This window comes from Eptatretus burgeri, chromosome 3 (assembly GCF_056783735.1).
Source record: "Eptatretus burgeri isolate ZD-2024b chromosome 3, Ebu_testis_v1, whole genome shotgun sequence".
Taxonomy (NCBI): Eukaryota; Metazoa; Chordata; class Myxini; order Myxiniformes; family Myxinidae; genus Eptatretus; species Eptatretus burgeri.
This window is the reverse complement of record NC_140963.1, coordinates 120,220,834-120,243,333: the sequence shown is the minus strand read 5'-3', so window position 1 is coordinate 120,243,333 and position 22,500 is coordinate 120,220,834. Positions and strand designations below refer to the sequence as shown.

General features: G+C 43.4%; 1 long non-coding RNA gene and 1 pseudogene across 2 annotated transcripts in view; both read left to right on the top strand.

Annotated features, from left to right (window-relative positions):
* LOC147030849 (uncharacterized) overlaps positions 1–22,500 on the top strand; it is a 91,565-nt gene that overhangs the window by 18,348 nt on the left and 50,717 nt on the right. The window lies entirely within an intron of this gene.
* On the top strand, positions 18,709–19,795 carry LOC147030850 (uncharacterized; annotated as a pseudogene).

Genomic DNA, 22,500 nt, shown 5'->3' with positions numbered 1-22,500 from the left:
ACCCTTTTTGACACTAGTCAGGGTCCATATCGAGTGAACTCGATGTTTGCTTTTTCTTTTAACTAGTCTAATCCTTATCCCTTGTATTGTTTAGGCATAATTAATTGTTGTTCATTAATTATTAGATTGCAATAGAAATATACGACTTAACTCAAATTGGATAGTACTTCATTACAATATTTTTCATTGTGGTGTATTTAAACTTTTTTATTTATAATGATTAATATTTTCTGTTTCATTTTCTTTTATGATGTAATTCACATAAAATTTGACGTGCTGTTGCGATACGAGGAATTGAATAAAGTATATGATTATTATTATTATTATTATTATTATTATTATTACCGATTTTAAAACCATCCACGTCCACAGTTTCCGATATGCAATTCCGTTTTGCGCTCTTGATTAAATCCGAGGGGAAACATTCTTCCCTGTTGAGCAGATCACTCAAAGGAAACCCTGCATGAAATTAATGATGATAAAATGACTGGAGACATTTTCATGATGGTACAAGGTCAGTTCAAAGTGATTTCAGAACAAGATACTCACAATGGGTCAAAAAATGCGGACTTTAAATAAATACTGAATGTCATACAGAAGACTCGTATTAAATTGAATATATATCTTATAAATATTTTCAAGCATTTGTTTGTTGCTTGAAAAATAGAAGATTTTTCAAGTATATTGGTCAGTCGATTTTGTTATTCTGTTTGTCTGTCTGTCTGTCTGTCTGTCTGTCAATCGCCTACAGGTCACATTTCTAAACCGATCATCATGAAACTTTACCAAGTTGTGAAGGTAGTCTCAAATGAGAAGCCTATTGATTTTGAGGTCAAAGGTAATCTTGAGATCAATTTTCTAAAATCATTTTTCATCTGATTGACTTGAAATTTGAACAATATTTGCATAGTCCAATTTGGAAACCAACTATTTTTGAGGTCATAAGGTCAAAGGTCAGCTCAAGGTCAAACTTCTAAAATAATCAATTTTATCCTGAAAAATAATCAATTTTCATCTGATTGACCTGAACTTCGATTAAGATTGTCGATTTTAATCTTTATGAAATGGACAATTTGAGCTTGAGCTAACTGCTTGGCAACCTTTGGAGAGGAGGGTGGGTCTTGCAAGTATCATGCTTTACATGACGTCTTTTTCTTGTTTGTGTGTTTGTTTGTGTGTTTGTACATTATTCTTTCACAGCGGAACTGTAACACCTAGAGGCCACAAATTTGGGTGTAGGAACTTCAGAATCTGGGCAAGGATTTTAGAGACCCACCCCTCCCAACCAACCAAACCCCACAAGGAAATGCTCTGTATGTTTGTGCAGGTCTGGAAATCGTAGAAAATAACAGCTCGGCCAATCTCCACCAAGTTTTGCATACGTGCTGGGGCTACCACGTTTTAACAACAAGAAACTGATCTCAAACAAGGAAATTCAATAATTTGGCCCATCGTTGCTATGGTGCACTCTTCGGTTAATTTTTGCTCCAGCTTTAAGCATCAATGCTCTTAGTGGTTTACTAAAGTCTAACTAACCTGATCTTGATCGGGTGACCTTGCTTGAGTGGAGTACCCAGCATTTCCCAGGGAAAAAGGGGTTCCGGCACATTTTGTCCATTGAAAACATTGAAATCTTATCAATATTTTCCAGTGTTTGTGCATTTGTACATTATTCTCTCACACACCACAGTACCTAGTGACCCACTTTTGGGTGTCGGTCACACCACAGTACCTAGTGACCCCACTTTTGGGTGTCGGTACTTCATAATCTGGGCAAGGTGTTAAGCTACCCCACGTTAACTTTGACGTCCATTTTGAGGCAACCAACGGCCGCTATGAAGTGTATTGTTGCAGATGTGAGGTTTGAGGTTCGCCACAAGGGGAAGCACTCAGGTTCCCCTCGAACGTACGGTCCTGAGACCACCAGCCACGGATAATTCTGTGGTCCGGCAGATTGCTAGTCAACCACAAATGCCAATCGGTACGGCCAATCCTGGCAGAGTTCTCACGACTTTGTGTTATAATTTCCAGTGGATTGACAGCATCAGGGGGATCATGCCCTCGATGCGTACTTGCTTTATCTTAACTGATCAGGTGCAGTCGAGAGGAGCTGCCAAGTACACACCAGCTAACGTGTAGAGCCATTCTGTAGGGTAAAACTTCCCGGCTAACAATACATGTGGACTATGCTGGATCAATGGAGGAAAGGATACTATGAACTGGCTGAATTACAATACAGAATCGCTTGCCAAGCCAGCCATCCTGATCAACCATTTAATTGAAGTGCTTGCTTGAGTGATTAAGCTGTTTGCTGATCGCCCCACAGTCGACGGCGGTACAGTTCGTGTCCTGATCGTGATGTACAGTAGGTAGTTGCTACATGGTAGAGGTACATTTATGGGTATATTTGGATCTGTAATTTAAGCACTCCCCACAGGCATGTGTGTATGCCTGCATGCTTGGTTACCGGCACTGTGGTGGCAAAGTTTTCTCCCGTATCTTGGAGGTTTTAGCTTTTAAACACAGCAGCGTATGAAAGATCACGTTTTTCCTTTGTCCTTGGGCCTTTTTCTCAAGCAGTTGGTTATTTTACATGACTCGGTATGCTTTACAAAGGTTATAAGGTTTCTTTTTGTGAGTTTCAAAGCAAAATACATTTGATAACACCTGATTTCTGAGCCGTTCACCATATTAACGTGCATTCTCAATTACAGAGCCCAATTTTTTTCCACCTGTCACATGACGTGTGTGTGTGTGTGTGTGTGTGTGTGTGTGTGTGTGTGTGTGTGTGTGTGTGTGTGTGTGTGTGTGTGTGTGTGTGTGTGTGTGTGTGTGTGTGTGTGTGTGTTGCTCATAAAGCATAACATATTCTCTGCTAACTCCCCTACCACCACCCCTCACTTTCTCTTTGTCCTATCCTCGCTCCACCCCCTCCTAAGACAGTGCAGTGCAGTATCCTCCCATACCTCTCTCCTCTCTCCGTCTCTCTCCGTCTCTCTGTCTCTCTCCGTCTCTCTCTCTCTCTCTCTCTCTCTCTCTCTCTCTCTCTCTCTCTCTCTCTCTCTCTCTCTCTCTCTCTCTCTCTCTCTCTCTCTCTCTCTCTCTCTCTCTCTCTCTCTCTCTCTCTCTCTCTCTCTGTTTCTGAATGTATCTTCATGGTAGTTATACCCGGACGGTGGTTATCTCCGCACATATCCGAAATCCGAACTGTGGTTATGTCCGGATGGTGATTATCTCTGGGCATGTGCAGATGGCGGTTATGTCCGGACACACCCTCCCCTCGCACTGCCTTCCCTTGCGCTCCCCTCACACTGCCTTCCCTTCCCCTCTCACGTCTTTTCCCTCCCTTCACGCTGCCTTCCCTTCCCCACCCCTCCTTTCTCCACCCCTCCTCGCTCCCCCCCAACTCTCTTTGCTCCCCCCAACCCTCCTCGCTCTTCCCCCCAACCCTCCTCGCTCCCCCCAACCCTCCTCACTCCCCTCCCCCAACCCTCCTTGCTCTCCCCAAACCCTCCTCGGTCTCCCTACCTCCTTGCTCCTCCACCCCATATCTGCCCCACTCCTCTTTCTCTCCTCCCACCTTACCATACCTGTCATCCGGATGGTTATCTCCGGATGGTGGTTATATCCGGACAGTCCCTCCTCTCACAGCTTTTTCTTGTGCTCCCCTCATGCTGCCTTCCCCTGCCTCCCCTCATGCTGCCTTCCCTTTCTGCACCCCTCTTCACTCCCCTCCTCGCTCCCCTCCTTCCTCCCCTCCTTCCTCACTCCCCACCCTTCTTTGCTCCCCCTCCTTCCTCACTCCCCCCTCCCACCTCACTCCCCCTCCCTCCCTTCTCTTCCTCCCCTCACTCTACCCATCCTCCTCTCTCCATCCCCTCTTTTTTATCCCCCCCCCCTTAATAGTCGCATCAATGAAGCAACAGGTTGGTTTTGCTCGTCCTTTAATACAAGGCACCCTACATATATAGGTTAAAACCCATCATTACGTAAAGTTTTTTTTTTTTTTGTGTACCTTGAAAATGAAAACACACAAGATAATGTGCATGTGTGTGATTAATGTGTTTTAAAAATTGGTGCCTCTTTATGTGAACTTTTCTATAGGATTACTTGGTTCTTCCCAAGAACACAAGGGTAGTACAACATGCACTTGAGATTTTTTTGAATGTGCCTCATTTTCTATTGTCTGGTATTTTCCACAAGCATTGGAATGCCCCTTCTTTTCTCTAGTTTGGCATTTTCTACAAGTTATGCAATGTCCCTTCTTTTTTATTGTTTGCCACACGGCACATACCATATAAAGATAAAGGGGCCTTTTCTATGCTCCTGGCATTTTTCCCAAGAATACATTGTTTTGGTTTTGGAAAAATTACCCCAGGGGCAGAGCATAACATGGGTAGGTGACCCAAGGATCAGTTATTTCATTAGTCTTTGTATAGATAGTTCTTGGTCCCTTGTCAAACGGCTGCTCAGAGTGGGCATGTGTTGGCTTGGCTGCATTTATCCAGTGTAATGTCTCCCCCCTCATCCTCTGTTACTATCAATCTTTCTTCCTTCGCACCATCGTTCTGTACAATCCCTCTTATCTGTAACATTCAATCTACTCTTCTTTACCCCATCGGCCCATTTCAGCGGTCCACCAATAATCTCCCCTCCATCAAACATCCCAACAGTTGCTCCTTCACTCCCTCGATCTTGCCTTCAATCCCGTGGCCATTTGGTCATGCACGGTTCCTTTCTGTGTTCCCTCCATCCATGCATTGCTTGGTAGCCCATCGGTTGCTCTCGTTTACATGTTTGTGTCGCATCTCACATGCATGTTCGTGGCGCTTGGTGCTGGTAGTGGCCTGTGTGGTGCGGCACTTCTCGTGGGTATGGTGCAGTGTAAAACAGTACAAGTGGACGTTTTCCACGTGAAGGTGGGGTTGGTGGCTATCGTGGTGGCCTAGAGTGCGTAAAGGGTAGAATTGGGGTGGTGCTAAAAGTTCACTTAGAATGGCGTATCTTCTAGTATACAGTATATTTGTGTGTGTGTATATATGTATATATATATATATATATATATATATATATATATATATATATATATATATATATATATATATATATATATATATATATATATATATATATATATATATATATATATATATATATATATATATAGTGTTGTTCGTCTTTCGGATGCTCCTGTTCGGGGTCGCCACAACGGATCATCCGCATACTGATTTGGCATAGGTTTTACGCCGGATGCCCTTCCTGACGCAACCCTGGTCGCCTCTTACGACACAGGGATAAGGATTGGGTTTCGCCATGATTCCGGGCTGCCCTACACCCTCTCATAGCACGGCCCAGCACAGAGCTCCCGTCCTCAAGCGATCCTCCAACCCAAGCCTCCGAGTAGCCGGATTACAGGCGTGCGCCACTATGCCCGGTATATATGCATATATACATATACATATACATATACATATACATATACACACACACACACACACACACACACACACACACACACACACACACACACACACACACACACACACACACACACACACACACACACACACACACACACACACACACACACACACACGGTGAATGCACCCGGCCTTGCCCGGGTTCTTTTTGAATGAATTTAATCTTCTGTACATAGGTCTGACACGAGCCCAGTATCAGTTCCTTATTGGGCCATGGCAGTCAGAGCCTAAGGGGGTTGGTGAGGGGGAAACAGCACCCCCCTCCCCAATTGAGGGGCCTCGCCACCTCGCCTAAAACCTTCCCAGGGCCCGTCCCGACATTTTTTGTGTCAGAGGTTTCCTCCTATCTTTCACCGTTCAGGAGATAAGCGCAAGCAGACAAACAAACAAAAACTTCAAATTATATATATATATATATATATATATATATATATATATATATATATATATATATATATATATATATATATAGCCTGGTGTTGGCGCAGTGGTTAGGGCAGCGGCTTGGGATCCAAGAGGTCCTGAGTTCAAGCCCCGTTGAGCCACTGAATTAATACACCAGGGGGTTGACTCAGCCTGTCATCCTTCCGAGGTCGGCGAAATGAGTACCAGTATACTGGGCTGGTGTATACCCCGGTTAAAATAGGTGTACCATATCCCTGTGTCGCAAGAGGCGACCAGGGTTGCGTCAGGAAGGGCATCCGGCGTAAAACATGTGCCAAATCACTATGCGGATCATAATGGATGATCCGCTGTGGCGACCCCTAACGGGAACAGCTGAAAGAAGAAGAAGAAGAAGATATATATATATATATATATATATATATATATATATATATATATATATATATATATATATATATATATACACACACACACATACATGTATTCACTATGAGGTTATTTCTTGAAACTTGTGTTGAAATCAGTTAGAAACTATAGGATTTTATATACTGCAGAATCAGGTTTTAAGGCCTTTCTTGTAATGAATTTGAAACTATTCAATCAGATTCTGTCATCTTGTAATCGATTACAGATGATGGAATCAAGTTTTGAGGCCAATCGTTTAATCAATTTGGCACTAAAGGATGAGGTTGGAAGGCCTCTCTTGCAATCATTTAGAAACTATACAGTCTGTCAGGTTTTGAGGCCTATCTTCTAATTTCAGCAATTCAGAAACATTCCCTTACACATGGTTCTTCTCCCTCATTCCATCAAATGACTGTTGACAAACTTTGAAGGCTTGAACTCAAAGCCAATAGGCTGCTATTCCTTCGAGCATTTTTTTTTCCTTTGATACAAAAAGCCTTGCAATTTTGCCTGTCATGCTTGTGATTTCGGAGCCACTTGCAACAGTGATCAGTGATGCAGAACGCCGGTCTTATGTTGAACCGGCAATCTTGCATTGCTGCCTTGCCTCGTGACATGGCCTGGTGAGGTAGTCTCAAGGTTTTCACACTCCCCTCTGAGCTGTTAAGCCTCGGTTCGAATCTCGACCTAGCTATAAACTATCATCCTGGTGTTTCGCAGGCAGGGTGATTCATCAATGCGTGTTCTGTCCCCCAGATGGACGTTAAACTTGGTGTCTCTTGTCATAGCATTCGTTGGTGGATGTCAAAGATCCCATGGTGCCCTTGTGAAGAGTAGGTGAGTTATTGCCGGCAACCTGAAACAAACTACAAATTCCTGCCTGGATTGTGTGTAGCAAATGGTCCAGACTTCTTGGATGTTCCTTCATAATGGATTACACCGCTTGCTTTCTCGGTGTGTGCATGTTTTCTGGATCAAGAGCTTCTGCACTATAGATAAACCGACCAGGTCATTCGCATGCTGCATGTCAACGACATTCTTTGGGCGACTGAGGGTGACCTCAACATATATATTATATATACAAACATACATCCATTGGGACCATAATCTGTGCAGAGCGTTGGTGCTGCTTAAGCAGTCTCCTTGGTTATTGGGTACAATCCTGGACAGGTTGACACTCCGACACAGTATACCAGCATGCTGGCACTCATTTTGCCGACCTCGGGAGGATGACAGGCCGAGTTAACCCCACCTGGTATTAATTTAACAGGTGAGCGGGATTTGAACTCGGGGCCCAAGGATCCAAATCCCGACACCCTAACCATTAAGCCAACACCAGGCATGCATATATACTATATATCAGTGTGTCACTCGGTAATGGAAGGAAAAATTAAACGATGGATTTTTTTCGTCTGACCCCCTAAAATTGTTCCACTTAGTGTAAAAAATGCAGAGGAGAAATTTGGTCCTGATTGGTCAACATTTAAAGGTCGCCCTCATAACTGAAAACAAGACCCATTAGTTCACATCAACAAGCTGTTCACAGGTACTGCTTGGGGCGAACCAAATAATAAAAAACAAGGCAATTTGGTAAAGTAACGAAAGTAACACACTTAAAAACACAAAGAACATGAACATTTAATTATATAATCGAAATTGAATACATCATTTGGTGAATAATGGCATAAAATGGAGAAGCAACAAAAGCAAAACATTGAAAAATAAAACATACTTCTTCTTCTATCGGCTTCTCCCGTTAGGGGTCGCCACAGCGGATCATCCGTATGATCCGCATAGTGATTTGGCACATGTTTTACGCCGGATGCCCTTCCTGACGCAACCCTGGTCACCTCATACGACACAGGGATATGGTACACCTATTTTAACAGGGGTATACACCGGTCCAGTGCACTGGTACTCACTTCGCCGACCTCAGAAGGATGACAGGCTGAGTCAACCCCCTGGTGTATTAATTCAGTGGCCCAACGGGGCTTGAACTCAGGATCTTTTGGATCCCAAGCCACTGCCCAAACCACTGCGCCAACACCAGGCTTCAGAAAATAAACTGGTGAAAAATAAAACATAAGTAGCACGAAAATTGGTGCTCATTCGTTGATCAGTGATTAGTTCTTTTGTGTTTTCAACAATGCTGATTTGTTCGAAGCTGGATATTGCTTTCTGTGGTCATTGACAACTTTAATGAGGAACTGGAGCTGTTCCTCTTTCCCTGTTAACTTTCCATTCAGATCCTTGACCAGAGCCACGACCCGTTCTGCTCAGTCGTTCACCACTGCAAGTTTGGAGACCACAACCCGAGCTTGCACGTATTCAGAGTTTGAATTCCACGAAGAGGGATGTTGGAGCCGAAAGCCATCTTGCAATTGAAGTTTCAAGAAGAATCCTCGGGTGTTTTTTGTGACCAGTTGCTCCAGTCCCTTGCTGTCACTGAGGAACAGAGCATCAACAACCAGAGGTCATTTTGGCGGCCTGTCAGAGGCTTCCTGATCTAACGCTGTAACCATGCTGCACGTCACTTCCATCGATATACTCTCCTCAAAGAACGCCAGACCCACTGCCTCCTCCGAATGGTACCACAAGTGCGCAGACAGCTTCTTGGTGGTAGCATCAGAGATCTTATTGTGTGGGTATCGAAGGAGCGTCATCATCAATTCCCAATCATTCAGCGGAGCTTCGCTGGACAAGGGAGCTGTTGCCCATGCTTTCATGTACACTAGAACAGAAAAGAGGCAGAGATCTCGAATTCCGCGTTGCTCAGTGTTTGTCAGTTGAAACTGTCTTCGGAAGAGCCAGATCTTGATGGTGTAAAACGCCTTAGCCATCCATCTTGCCCAGTGAATGGCACCAGGGGCATGGAAGTTTATTCCCTTGTATGGAACTCCTCCAAGAAAGATGATGGGAAGATAGACGAATTCCTGATAGTCATCACGAACTTGAAGTGCGTGTGATTTTGTAAAGTCAATGAGCTCCGTTCTGTGCTTAGCAATCGCTGCTTTGGTGAGCGCATCTGTGTTCGCTGTTTGGAACTGTTGTTGGTCAATGCAGGTCCAATGATCACGGAAGCGCTTGAAAAGCAGAATTTCTGGACTAGTTGACTCTGAACCCAGCGATGCTGCAAATACTGCCTGTAGCTCCAACTCCAATACATGATGTCTGCACGCGCAGTATAACAGGTCACGTCCAAGTTTGTCTTCCAGAAGAACACAAGTTCCTCCACGATGGCCTTTGTTTGTCACGGTTGTGTTGAAACACATCGCTTTGACATGAGCAGTCACTCTCCATTCATTCAGGCATTCTACGATGGCATTTGCTTGTGCCAGTGTGGTTCCTGACAGAAGTTTTGGTACCCCGAGGAGCTGCTCTGTCCCAGAGCCAGATACAAGAATAGGTAAGCGGTCAACATATTCTCGTGACGTCAGATCTTGCATGAGTGTTCCATCCCAATGCATAGTCAACGGACCATTGCCTTGGAACTCGCTCTTCAGCAGCCGAGCCTTCAGGGACCGGAATTTTTCACGCTGACGATGAATGGATCCACGATTGATGTTGTCGTCGCTGGCATCATAGTTTAAGCTGGTGGGCTGCCTCAGCCAGCAGAGATGTGGCCTTTCTTGACGAAACTTGCATGTGATCAAGCGCTGCCGCGAATTCTGATGTCATGATGTTCTTCATTGCTCTTTGTTTTGGCATGAACGATCCACCACATGCTCCTTCTTCTTGGCTATCATCTGCGCTGTAGGATGAGGACTTCAAAACCGCTACATTGTATACTGCCTCCATGTCAGCTGCTGATCGCTTTCTTCGTTTCTCTTCTTCCTCCCGACGTTGAATACAAGCTTTGACTTTGTGCTGATGGGTCTTGTCCAAATTTGCAATTGAACCTGGACGTCCTTTCTGGCGCTGCTGCTGAAGGAACTCCCAATCCTCTCGGTACTTGACCGATTTCTCACAATCAGCGTGGGCGATGTCAAAGACGATCGAGGCATTCAGTGAATTATTTTTCTTTAGTCTTGTGTGAATCGCTCGTCCTTGAGGCGTGCTTTTTGAGTCCTTTCCACTCCTCGAAAACTTTCTCCAGTTTGCTGAAGCAGTGTTGCTCGAGCCTGGTTGGAATGTGAGCTTTCTCCCAGAAGGACATCACTGCTCGAACTGCCTTCCTCGAGGCGTCATGCATTGTCAATTTATTTTCACGGTGAAGGTAAAGGAAGTACCCTAATGCTTGCCTGTAGGAAGGAAGCTTGCTTGCATCCTTTCACATCATCAACCGTTACCCCTAATAAGTAGATACACTTGCGGGTTTCCATCTCCAGAAATCGCATAACTGTTAATAACTGTTAATAATATCAAAATCACGAATCACTGCTCATCTTCACTCTTTCATTCCTCTTTTTTCCCGCCTTTGGAATAAACTTCCTCACTCTATTCTTTCCCATTCTTCCCTCCAGGCTTTCAAAACAGCTGTTCACCACCACCTCTTATCTTCTCCCATCCAAATCCTCGATCTTTTCTACCCCCGATAATCCACCCAAACCCACTTCCTTCATTTCTCCTGCTTTCCTTCCTGAAAGTCCCTGAAATGTCCATGTTCTCTTCGCCATGTTCCCCGTCCCATCCCCATCCCTCTCCCTTCCACAGTTCAACTAATGTGTCTGTTCCCCACTGTTTTGTCCCTTCCACTCCCGCCCCTCTTGTCTCATGCCTCCTTGCTGTGAGTTGTGTGTTAGCTCTCATACGAGCCTCGACCAAGGTATACAAAAAAAAAAAAAAAACTGAAATTAAATGACAATCGGTGAATCGTTAATTAAGATCGTCACAATAACTGCCACACAAATAAAATGCACACACATTAATACACACACAGATATACAGATTAGAGATATATAGATAACGCATTACTCGCGTGTTTGTGGTGATGCTGGTGAAAACAGACCTATTGCGCTGCCAGTCGTATAAAAGTACAGTATAGCACAAAACATTATGTGCAGTACATAATACTTGATAATGATATTAAACAACTATGTTACTGGTTTGTGTATTGTATTTACTATATTGTACTTTTTATCGTTATTTCAGAGTGTACTCTTTCTACTGATGAAAAAAAAAAAATAAGTTTACTGGAAAACAGTATGCCGTGTTAGCACCCATTCCACCATAGCTACGATCTTGAGGAACAAGAACAAAGTGAAGCTGTTCTGCTTCATTGAAAGCAACGAGACCAACAAAAATTTGAGAAGGGCCTATATCAGATATGGAGAAACTTCTAATGACCTGGATTGAAGACCAGACACACAAACGTATCCCTCTCAGCACCATGACTATCACGGCCAAAGCAAAAAGTTTGAGTGCAATGTTGAAAGAAAAGGCTGGACCCGACTTCACACAACGACGAAATCGCTTAACGACGCATTTCTCAGAACGTATCCCGTCGTTAAGCGACGCATGATGTATTAGATATCTGATGAACGATTATGGAGATGCCGTCCAAACATTAAGCTTTGAAAGGTGGGGGGGGGGGCGGGGGCGACCTTTTATAGTTATTCAAATAAAATGATTTTTCAGTCACCGTGTTTTAACTACCAATGGAATAGATTCCCGGGGTGATAGCATGAAAAAAATGAAAATTCCAATTCCACATTTCAGTGACACATTAAGATATATATATATATATATATATATATATATATATATATATATATATATATATATATATATATATATATATATATATATATATATATATATATAGTGTGTGTGTGTGTGTGTGTGTGTGTGTGTGTGTGTGTGTGTGTGTGTGTGTGTGTGTGTGTTGTTGTTGGTTGTCATCTTCATTCATTTGTGGGTTTCAGAAGGTGGAACTGAGCCCTCCCAGGTCTGGAAGTGTGTGTGTGTGTGTGTGTGTGTGTGTGTGTGTGTGTGTGTGTGTGTGTGTGTGTGTGTGTGTGTGTGTGTGTGTGTGCATTGTTGCAGTTCTGTGACACTGTTACTCCTCCTTAGCAATGGCAGACATCATATAGTGGTCCCTAGACAATTATATCATTAGTATCTGTTTTAGACCTGCGTACTTGGCATGATAGCCCTTCCCTTATGTCTAGTGGGTTGAATGGACAAATTGCATTATGAGGGCTTTTAGACAAGTCTTGATTCCATTCTTTATTCTCTTATCTATTTTATTTTCCTTTATTTCACACACGACCTCCTCTCCTTCACGCATGCATGCACCGCCACAGTAGTCTGGGAGCCACCATGTGAAAATGTGCAAAAGAGTGATTTTGATGTGACACCCCTGCTATACAATTTTTGATACTTGGACCATGTCATTGGGTGTGTTGGCCATCTGAAAAGTGTTATTGGACACCTCAGCTCCATTGCGCAACTTCTGTAGGTAGGTTTTTTTGATAAAAGGCCATGACCGAAAAAATAACAAAAATTTGGGGGGTAAGGGAAACTAAATTGACCATTCCTCCACAATGGAACACCCTATGACAACAAATTACAACTCATTATCTTTGTCTAGATGTATGCTACAGGTTAGTATCAAGTAGATTTCAATTTGGTGACCTTCAAGGTCACCAGAGGTCAAAAGGTCAGAAAAATCGGGTCACGCCCAAAATCTGGCATTTTTATCAAAGAAATACTGTATAGATCCCCTTCCTCTACGATTTTGTCTTAATATAACACTTGAATCAACTTCTTGGATCCTCCTGATGTTTTTGGAGAAGCAGTATTTTGATTGAGCTACAAAAGAGCGAACTATGACCGGGTCATTTCATGGTAAAGTGCAGAAACGGTGTCCATCACACTCATGACACTGAATGGATAGAATGCAATCTATGGCTTTAAAATTCACATCTAGACGGGTCAATATACTGCCTGACCCCCAAAAAATTGCAAATTTTTGTTTTATGCTTATTTCTAGTAGTTTATGATGTGGAAGACAACATATTAAAAGTTGGACAATTTTGACGCATGGGAAAGTCCCTCAGTGACGTCAGAAAACAAGATGGCTGCCGGCAGATAAAACGTCAAAAAATTGACTGATAATCATCAGACCACTAACAATTTAAAGTTAATTTTGCACCAATATTTGTATTATGATCGTTGCTGGTAGTTTATGCAGTGCTAATCCTGAGACCATTCGCAATTTAAAGTAAATATTTGCACAAATATATGTTCTTTGATTGTTTCTGCCAGTCTATGACATGGAAAGCAACAAAAAAAAATTGGACAATTTTGACACATGTGGAAGTACCATATGCCTTCTAGTCTTAGATTCCAGTTTCATCGTCCTCCTCCTCCTCCTCCTCTATCTCTGGTTCAACACTCATATTGTCACAGTTGCTGTCCTGGCAATGTCCACACGCACTGGTGCATTCTAATCCATGCTTCCTACATGAACACATTAGTGTTTTTCATCCCCCTGAACAGTTGCAGTGAATCATCTGAAGTAGTATGTCTGGAGCAGGGCTTTTGTCTGTCATCACTGGAACAAGTTTTCCTCCTTCTACCTTCCATCCCCACTCCGTTGGCTCCATTCCACAACAAAGGCCCATCCATTCCATTACCTGGTAATAGGTCCGCAGAGAATGAAACTTGCAGGCAGCGGATGTTGGGGGCAGTCTTTCAGGAGTGACAAATGCCTTAGCCCTTGCAACCTTTTTGCAGAGAATGTTGTATCTGATCGATGCCAATGAGTCGTTCTGATTTGCTTTAAACAATGCCACCATTGCTCTGCAGCCTGCAGTTTCAATAACATCCTGACTCTGCTGTGGTTTACAGAACACCTTTGAGCTGTCTATCAGTTCCTTTTCTTTCTTGATGATTTTTTGAAACCCTGACTTCTTTCCAATCCCAAAGAAACGAGACGTTGCGTCACAGCCAGTTAATGCATGAAGGAACAATATATCTCTGCAGGCTGCATTTCCAAGTATCTGCTGAAGGACTTTGATATTGTAGACATTTGATTTTGCCTTGTCAGAACGGAAATAGAGTTCAATGCAGTTTATCTCCACCATATAGAAGAGCAGGAGGAGAAGGAGATCTGTATCTTCTCCAATGAGGGTTGTAGATCTGGAAGCCACTTTTGCAATCTCAACATCAGCATCTCCCTCTGCTTGGATCACCTCACAGCCTTCCTTGCGCAACACCTCTATAATCAACAGTATCATTGCCTGCTTGTTTGACTCATTCGACAGAAAGTCCTCCTTTTTCCCAACAAATTTTGTTGACTCCGTAATGTTAACCTTGGTGACATTCTTGTTTCTATTCCGACGTTGATGAGAACAGTCCTTTGTGCTTGGCCAAGCCTCATAACCATCAAACACAACAGTAGCTTGGCCATAGTGTCTGACTGTAAATGAGGCATATTCATCTGCAATGGAACTGTAGGTGAATCCCTCTGTCCACTTTAAGCGGTGAATAAGTGATCCCCCATCAAGAACATAGTGATCTGTTCCTGGAACTGTCTGGTTGACAGCATTGTCAGATTTGGTTGTAGCATAATTCCTTATTGCCTCCTCCAACTGTGGTTTATCTGGCTGGCGCAGGGTGTTTTTTGCCTCAAAAAGAGACATTGGGTATGGGCAGAGTTCATATTTCATCACTTCACCTATCTGGAGATCTTCCGTCTGTGACACGACTAAGAACCTCTGGAATAGTAACGCTGGATCTATTGTGCGGTCCTCAGCAACTTTGACTGCCCTGCTGGATGCAAGTGTCTTGACTTTAGAACTCCTTTTGTGTGAATAGGAGTAAGCTGGGTGATCATCCATCTTCTTGACAATGTCACTACCTACTTTGAATAGGTCATGAACATTGACATCCTCACTTGCAGTAACCCCTGTGATGATATTGCGCAATGACTTGTCATCAGAAAATGGTGTGAAGCTGTCCAGTTTTTCGGCAACTTTGCCACGATCAGCTTCATCTCGACTCACCCTGGATGTTGTCAACTCCTTATGTTGTTCACTTGTTGAGTAGCTACTCGAGGTCAGTTCTTGCATAGCAGGGTTGTAGGAGGACGATATGGTTGAAGACAGAGTCCAAACTGCTCTCTGGTGCTCTGACATCCCACTTCCTCGAGTCAGCCCCCTTTGGCTTTTCAGTGAGCGCATTAATGTCTGTTCTATCACAAGATCAGAGCCTAGGCCAGCCCAGTATTGGTCACTGTGCTGGATTACATGATAACCAGATTGGAACTTCTGATGAACCTCAGGGTTGTCATCCTCTAACGCAAGCATCTTCTCGAGATAGAGTCGAGCTGACTTCAGGTAATTGGGATGGCCAGCAGCTGCAAATATCGGCAAGCAAGCTGATATGGCTTGGAGATGCATCTCCCAGGACCCCGTCCGATCAGCTGCCACAAGTGCCCTTGCAATTCCCAACATACGCTGGTAGTTGATCCAAAGTGCACTGGTTTTCGAGTCCTTTGCAAGTTTATTCCTTTCCTGATTCAATCTATTGTCAACGAAATGAATGCACTCTGATTGCCACACAGACTCTATAGTGTCACTTTCGACAGTCTCCAGGGAAATGTACAGTCGCTCCAGTTCTGCCACTTGTTCTTGAAACCCAGGGTCAACTTCCACAATCTTGCCAACAACCTGACGTGTAAGACACTGATCCACAAGCAAATGGCCACGAAAAGCACGTTGCACCGCCTTCCCACTCAACATGTGCACAACAGCATTTTGATCATACACTGTTTCCAGGATCTCTTTCAGTCCACTTTCATCCATCAAACTTCCAATGGCACCCAACAAATTCATTAATGTGTGGAAGCTCCCAAGCAGTAGCACTGCATTATGGATTGGGTTATCAGCAGGAAGAGCATTCACTATCTCAGAGACCTTCCAAAACAGCGGTTGGTCAAATGTGATGATTGCTGGCATGTTGTGTTTTGATGCAAGTTTGCTCAGGTAATCAAGAGTTGACAAGATGCAGGTTTTGTCACCTGGGTTCATATCAATCATTGGGAGAAACTGTATTGAGGCTTTCCCTGGGTGATCACACTCCTCATGCAGAAAGTGCATCTTGCCTTGCCAATTTGGTGCACTCTTTTCGAAGCAAAATGACATCTCCCATAATATGTCAATTGTGCGATCACAAATTGATAACAAAGGGAGGGGCTGAAATTTGAGGTTGCGGTTGATGTGCTCTGCATAGCGGTAATCTATTATATTGATCTTCGTCAGTTCGACGAGCTTCCTGTCAGACATTTTCTTTCTAGATATGATGTGGCTAGATTGCCGCCCTGGTGTAATAGCTGCTATCATGCCCATCCCATGAAAGGTACCCTTTCCATCCAACGTTATGATGTTGTGGTCCACATTGTCTCCAGCAAATAACAAGGATGTATCAAGAATGTCGGTGTCACCTCCAAACACATCCGGAGCAAGAGAAGAGGCTGCATTTACTTCAAACCGTTGCACTTCGGAGTAAGATGAGGAAAAGCCAAAGGTTGATAGACTATCTATCAAGAAACGAGACCTATACAAGTGATGCATTTGCACTGCAAGACCAAGCTGCAATGGTGCAATTACAGCCCTTGGACGCACTGCTTGGATGACTGCTTGTCCAATACCAGCAACCTCCCTAGATGTATCTTTCCCGACCAAAAGATGCTGCAGCGAGAATCACAGGCTAGCTGGGACATACCCCAATGCAGCAGTAAGGCTTAGGTCTGCAGTAGTTGGGTATGTATCCCCATGTAGTGCAACTGTTGTTCTTATGTCACTTTTTATTAGTTTTGCAGCAGTCTGAAGAATTGCACGTTTTTGTGCTTCTTCATCATCTTCTCGTGGTGCATTGTAGAGGTCACGGAGGATCTGGGACGTTTTTTCTCTGAATGTCACAATGTCTTTTAAGCCTCTACCCTCTGCCATGAATATAGATTCACCATATCGTTTTTTAAGCTGTTCCTTCATGTATTGGTTCCCATATGCATTGGATTCACTATCGCCCAGGTATTGTTCCATTCTAGCCACGAGTTCTGTAATTGTTAACTGTTCCTCATCATTGTCTTCAAGAAAAGAGCACACCTTATCGAAAGCCTCATTCTGTTCACTGTCCTTAGGCCTTCCCATTTTTTGTCTCTTGTTTGACTCAGTCGGCTTGAACCATTGTGGAATGTCTCGCATTGTGCGAAAATTAATGTTGTAGGACTTGTGCTACACACAGTCAGCTGCATAGAGATCACCCTCAAAATATTCAATGCGGCCTTGAACAGCAATGGCCCATTCATCGCTCCTTGTTTTGCAATGAACTGATATAGTTTTAACAAATGCGTCAGTCTTCACGTAGCCAAAACTGGCTGTTTCTGCATGGCCTCGCTTTGGGTCCTCTTCCTTAACTTCAGTGCCGCAGAAAAGGCAATGTGTTTTACTGTCATATGGTCCCAGGGAAATGCGAGCACTCCTCTTGACTGATGGACCTGATTCCGCATGATCCTTCTTGGTTAAAGCAATGTCCTTTTTGTTTATGTGATTCACTCGGCATGATTTGTGAACACTGGTACCAGCTAGAATTCTGATGTTGACACCCCTTTCGGCACTTGCACGGTTGATGCCTTCTGCTCCTTTCTCACGAACTAATACTGTTTCCTCACAGTCCGATCCCCTTTGGCATAAAGTGCAGGTCTCTTTACCATATAAAGAGTTCATTTTCTATCTCTGAAAATACAAAAATGAGATCTTTTAGAAGCATGCAGTCAATTTACATTGGCCATATACATTGAATGCCATCAGAGCATTCTCCGCCCCTGAAACAGATATTTATGTAAGATATATATTAGGAGGAAACATACTATGGAATAATCTGCATAGTGGTTCGTTTTCGACGTAGTGAATCGTGCATCGTTTTGTGACATTTTTATCATGTCAAAATCTTTTACTTTCCCATGATCCATTTCTGTCCAACTTTTGATATGTTCCTAAGTAAGTCTTAAAATATAAGGAAATGCAATAAAACAAAAATTTGCAATTTTTTGGGGGTACGGCTGTTCTGATTGTATATTGACCCATCTTATCCAACGATAGTGTAATGATGTTGAAACATACTAAACATAAAAACATGCCGGGTTGAGGCTGTGCGTATTTTTCTGGTAGCCTAAAATGTCGAGGTATACGAAATATAGCTGTCCCAACTCACACTTGTTGGTGTTAGCTGGACACATAGCTGGATACACAATGCATAAAGGAAACAAAGCTGAGTTCTTAGACACCCTCCAAAGGAAAGTCAGTGATTCATGCGAGCCAGTCAAAGAACTGCCTCCCTCTGCTTTAAAATCAGTGTATGTCATAGATGCAACGGCATTCGTTCAACGCTTCCAAACCCTTGGGGCTTGCGGTTTCAGCCAACTTCAGGAAAGATACAAAAAGAAGATTTTGAAGATGAAATCGATGAACTGTTCCGACGTGCACTTTGTCGGTGATAAATATGACTTTGGTGAAATGAGCTTGAAGGGTGATGAACGCTTGAGATGTGAAACGGGAGCCAGCGCACCAGAGTTCGTTCCAAATGATAACATGAAAATACCAGTATGGAATACGTTTGTTTCGAATCCAAGGAACAAAGCAAACCTGCTCTCCTACATCTCATCATGCTGGTCAAAGTCATCCCTACCAGATGGTTTCAGTCTTATAATTGGTGTTCATAGCGAGGGAATTCGTGTGACCAACAGTGGTGTTACACTGTTGGAGGATTTGTGCTGCAACACCCATGAAGAAGCAGACACCAGAATATTTGTGCATGTAGCCAGCTGTCAGGATAGCAGTATATTCGTCATTCATGCTTCTGATACTGATATCATATTACTTGCAATGTATCATTTACCACGGCTCCAAAATGTCAAGGACTTGTGGGTGGAAAAGAACAACCTTTGTCTACCAATTCATGACTAGGTCAATGAATTAGCAGAGGCAGTGGACAAGGACCCCTTAGAACTTACTGCCACATTACTTGTTTCCTATGTTGTATCAGGATGTGATTCTGTCAGCGACCCTTTCGGACGAGGGATTTCTCGCATTAAGATTCTTGTGTGGACATCAAAGTGTTCGATGAAGCTGGAGATTACTTTTGTCAGTTGTACGGTAGACCTGGCTATTCATCTCTCGATCGGTTGCGTGCCCATTTATTTGCTTCCAGAAAACGAGATCTTCGTTTTCTGCCTCCGACTGAGGATGCATTTCACTATCATGTTCTCGGAAGTCTTTGTCAAATCAATCTGTACAAGCAAGCAAATCTATGCAACCCTTCTACCACTGGTGGAGTATGGCAGACATTTTGATAATACTGGCAGATTAATTCCTGTCATGAAGCACAAGGATAGTAAACCAGCCTCAGCCAAACTTGCTTTCTGTAAGTGCAATAAAGTCTGTTTGAAGAACTGCCAATGTGCTAAGGCTGGACCAGCATGTATCATTGCATGCAGCTGTAATGGTGACTAAGCCAAATGTGGTTGGCTGGCTGAGGACAGTGAAGACGAGGACTAGACAATAGTAACTTGTAGTTGGCGGCACCACTTAGGTAATTAATTCTAATAGACTTAGTAAATTGCCTTTTTAAATGCGGAAAACGTGAACTGTCATTTCTTTCATGCTTTAAGGTGGCACGACTCTGTATCTTTGACAAACTAGTAGTTGTCAGATAACTGTTTGGCTACTGACTGCATTTGAAAGCAAACGTTATTGAAGTGATATGTGTAGAAGAGCCCTGACAAGGCAGCTTATGCTGTTTCTGAGCTTGCGATCCATTTAGGGCATGCTACAACCTATATCACGAGTTGTCCAAGTAGCATTGATTTATAGGGAGTTGATCGGCAGAATGTAACATCCTAGAATACTTTTCATCATTTTTGTCTTTCACATATGACACTGCAGTACCTTGTGACATTTTTCAGTCTTTTCTCATCTTTATACATGTATAGTAAATTGACCATTTAAATCATTTTTGCAATAAATGATAAAATTCTCATGGACATTATCAGTACTGTACTTTTACATAACATACATAACAAAAATAATAAAAATCCACTTATTTTTTAGTGATTTTCAGATTTGTGACAATCAATTTGCTGGTCATGGTGCACTTTATTGTGATCCATTTGAAATACTTCTTCTCCAAAAACATCAGAGGGATCTAAGGAGTTGATTCAAGTGGTATTTTAAGATAAACTCGTATAGGAAGGGGATCTATACAGTATTTCTTTGATAAAAGTGCCAGATTTTGGGCCTGACCCAATTTTTCTGACCTTTTGACCTCTGGTGACCTTAAAGGTCACCCAATTGAAATATACTTGATACTAACCTGTAGCATACATCAGGACAAAGATAACAAGTGGTAATTTGTTGTCATAGGGTGTTCCATTGTGGAGGAATGGTCAATTTAGTTTCCCTTACCCCCAAAATTTTTGGTTTTTTCGGTCATGGCCTTTTATCAAAAAAACCTGCCCACAGAAGTTGCGCAATGGAGTTGAGGTGTCCAATAACACTTTTCAGGTGGCCAACACACCCACTGATATGGTCCAAGTGTCAAAAATTGTATAGCAGGGGTGTCACGTCAAAAGTGTATTTCTCAGCCTTGGCTCCCAGACTATAGGCCAGGCCGCACAGCAACAGCCTAATTTGGTTCCTTCTTGGTCTTCCGTTTCATTGCATATACTGCAGCAGCCCTGTTTGAACTGCACACCATTCCCCAACAGGCATTTCATTCCAGCCTTTGCTGCACTCGGACCCCAATACTGCAACAATCTGGAAACCTCCACAACACCTTCCCAAAATTCCCCTTAACAGGCCACAACCCGAGCTCGCCTACACTCACCATTGATGCCACAATCTCGATGACCACCATCATCATCACAAACTCACTGCACTACAACCGCTACACCACAACACTGCTGTCATCCCTCAAACCACAGTCGTCATTTATGACCCCCTCCACCTTTAGGGACCAGCGGCGCCGAGGAGGCGCGCTCATGGACGGGGTGCACGATCACCCCATGCTGTTCTGAGAGCTCTGTCACATGGCAAAGTGTGGAGCAAATGGGACCATTCCCAGTGGGAAAACCTCGCCAGGGTAGGGCCAACACAGTGGTTTGAATCCATGCGCCATATCGGGCATGAAGAAACACCCATCGCTCTGCCTGTTTCACTATTAAGTGCCGCCACCGCTGGAAAATTAAATAGAGCTCTGATCATCTTCTGTTCTCTTGCCCGCCCTTCTCTCGTCTGACCTGCCTGCTGCCCGCTTGCCCACCCTCAAATATGGCCTTGTCTTTCTTGTTCATGGAGTCACGGAGCAGTGGAATGGAGAGCCAGACACCAAACCGAGTGCCACCCGAGTCCGTTAAACAATTATTTATATGTGCAGACCTCTTTACACCCACATTGTCTATTCCTCTCACACATTATTTCTTTTGTTTCCAAAATCCCGTGGCACATCTTTACACCTTCCTCTCCGCCTCAACTGCCAATCATTCGCACCTCCCCACTCATGCACCAGAGACACCCCCAGTTTTCTTCCCTCCGAAGCGACTGAGTTTGCGCTAGTCCATCGGGTGGTGTACACCTTGTACTTTCTCTTATCTTTCTTTGCTCTTTGATATCCTTAGGTCTGTTTCTGATGGCACCTGTAATGTTTATTTAAGTTAAGATTGTAGAAGTTTAGATTGGAATTGCTCTGCCTTGTGTCTTTGTTTTATGAAAAATTGCATTTATTTTGCCACCCCTCATCAATCCTTGCTTTCTCCTGCTGTCCACATTGCTTGTATTAAAACTTTTTATTTAACAACTTGACCTTTCCTCGCAGAAATTGCTTGAATTACAAATGTCCCCAGCTCATTCTGTCTTTTCCTCCATTGGTCCAGCATGGTATGCATGTAGTTATCTGGGAATTTGTACCCCACGTGGTTTGCTTTTATTAGCCAGTGCATACTTGGCAGCTCCACTCGGCTGCACCTGATACGATAAGTTAACGGAAGTACGTATCAAGGGCACCAAACTCACTTGGTATGTTCAATCCACCAGAAATGTGATCACGCGAAGTAGTGTAACCCTGCCAAGGTCGGGTGTACCAATCAGCATCCATGGTTGCCTAGCAACCTGCTGGTATTCAGAGTTATCTGTGCCCGGCGGCCTCAGGACCAGGCATTCATTAAGTCCCCGAGTGCTTCCCCTCGTGGCAATCCTCAAACCCCGGA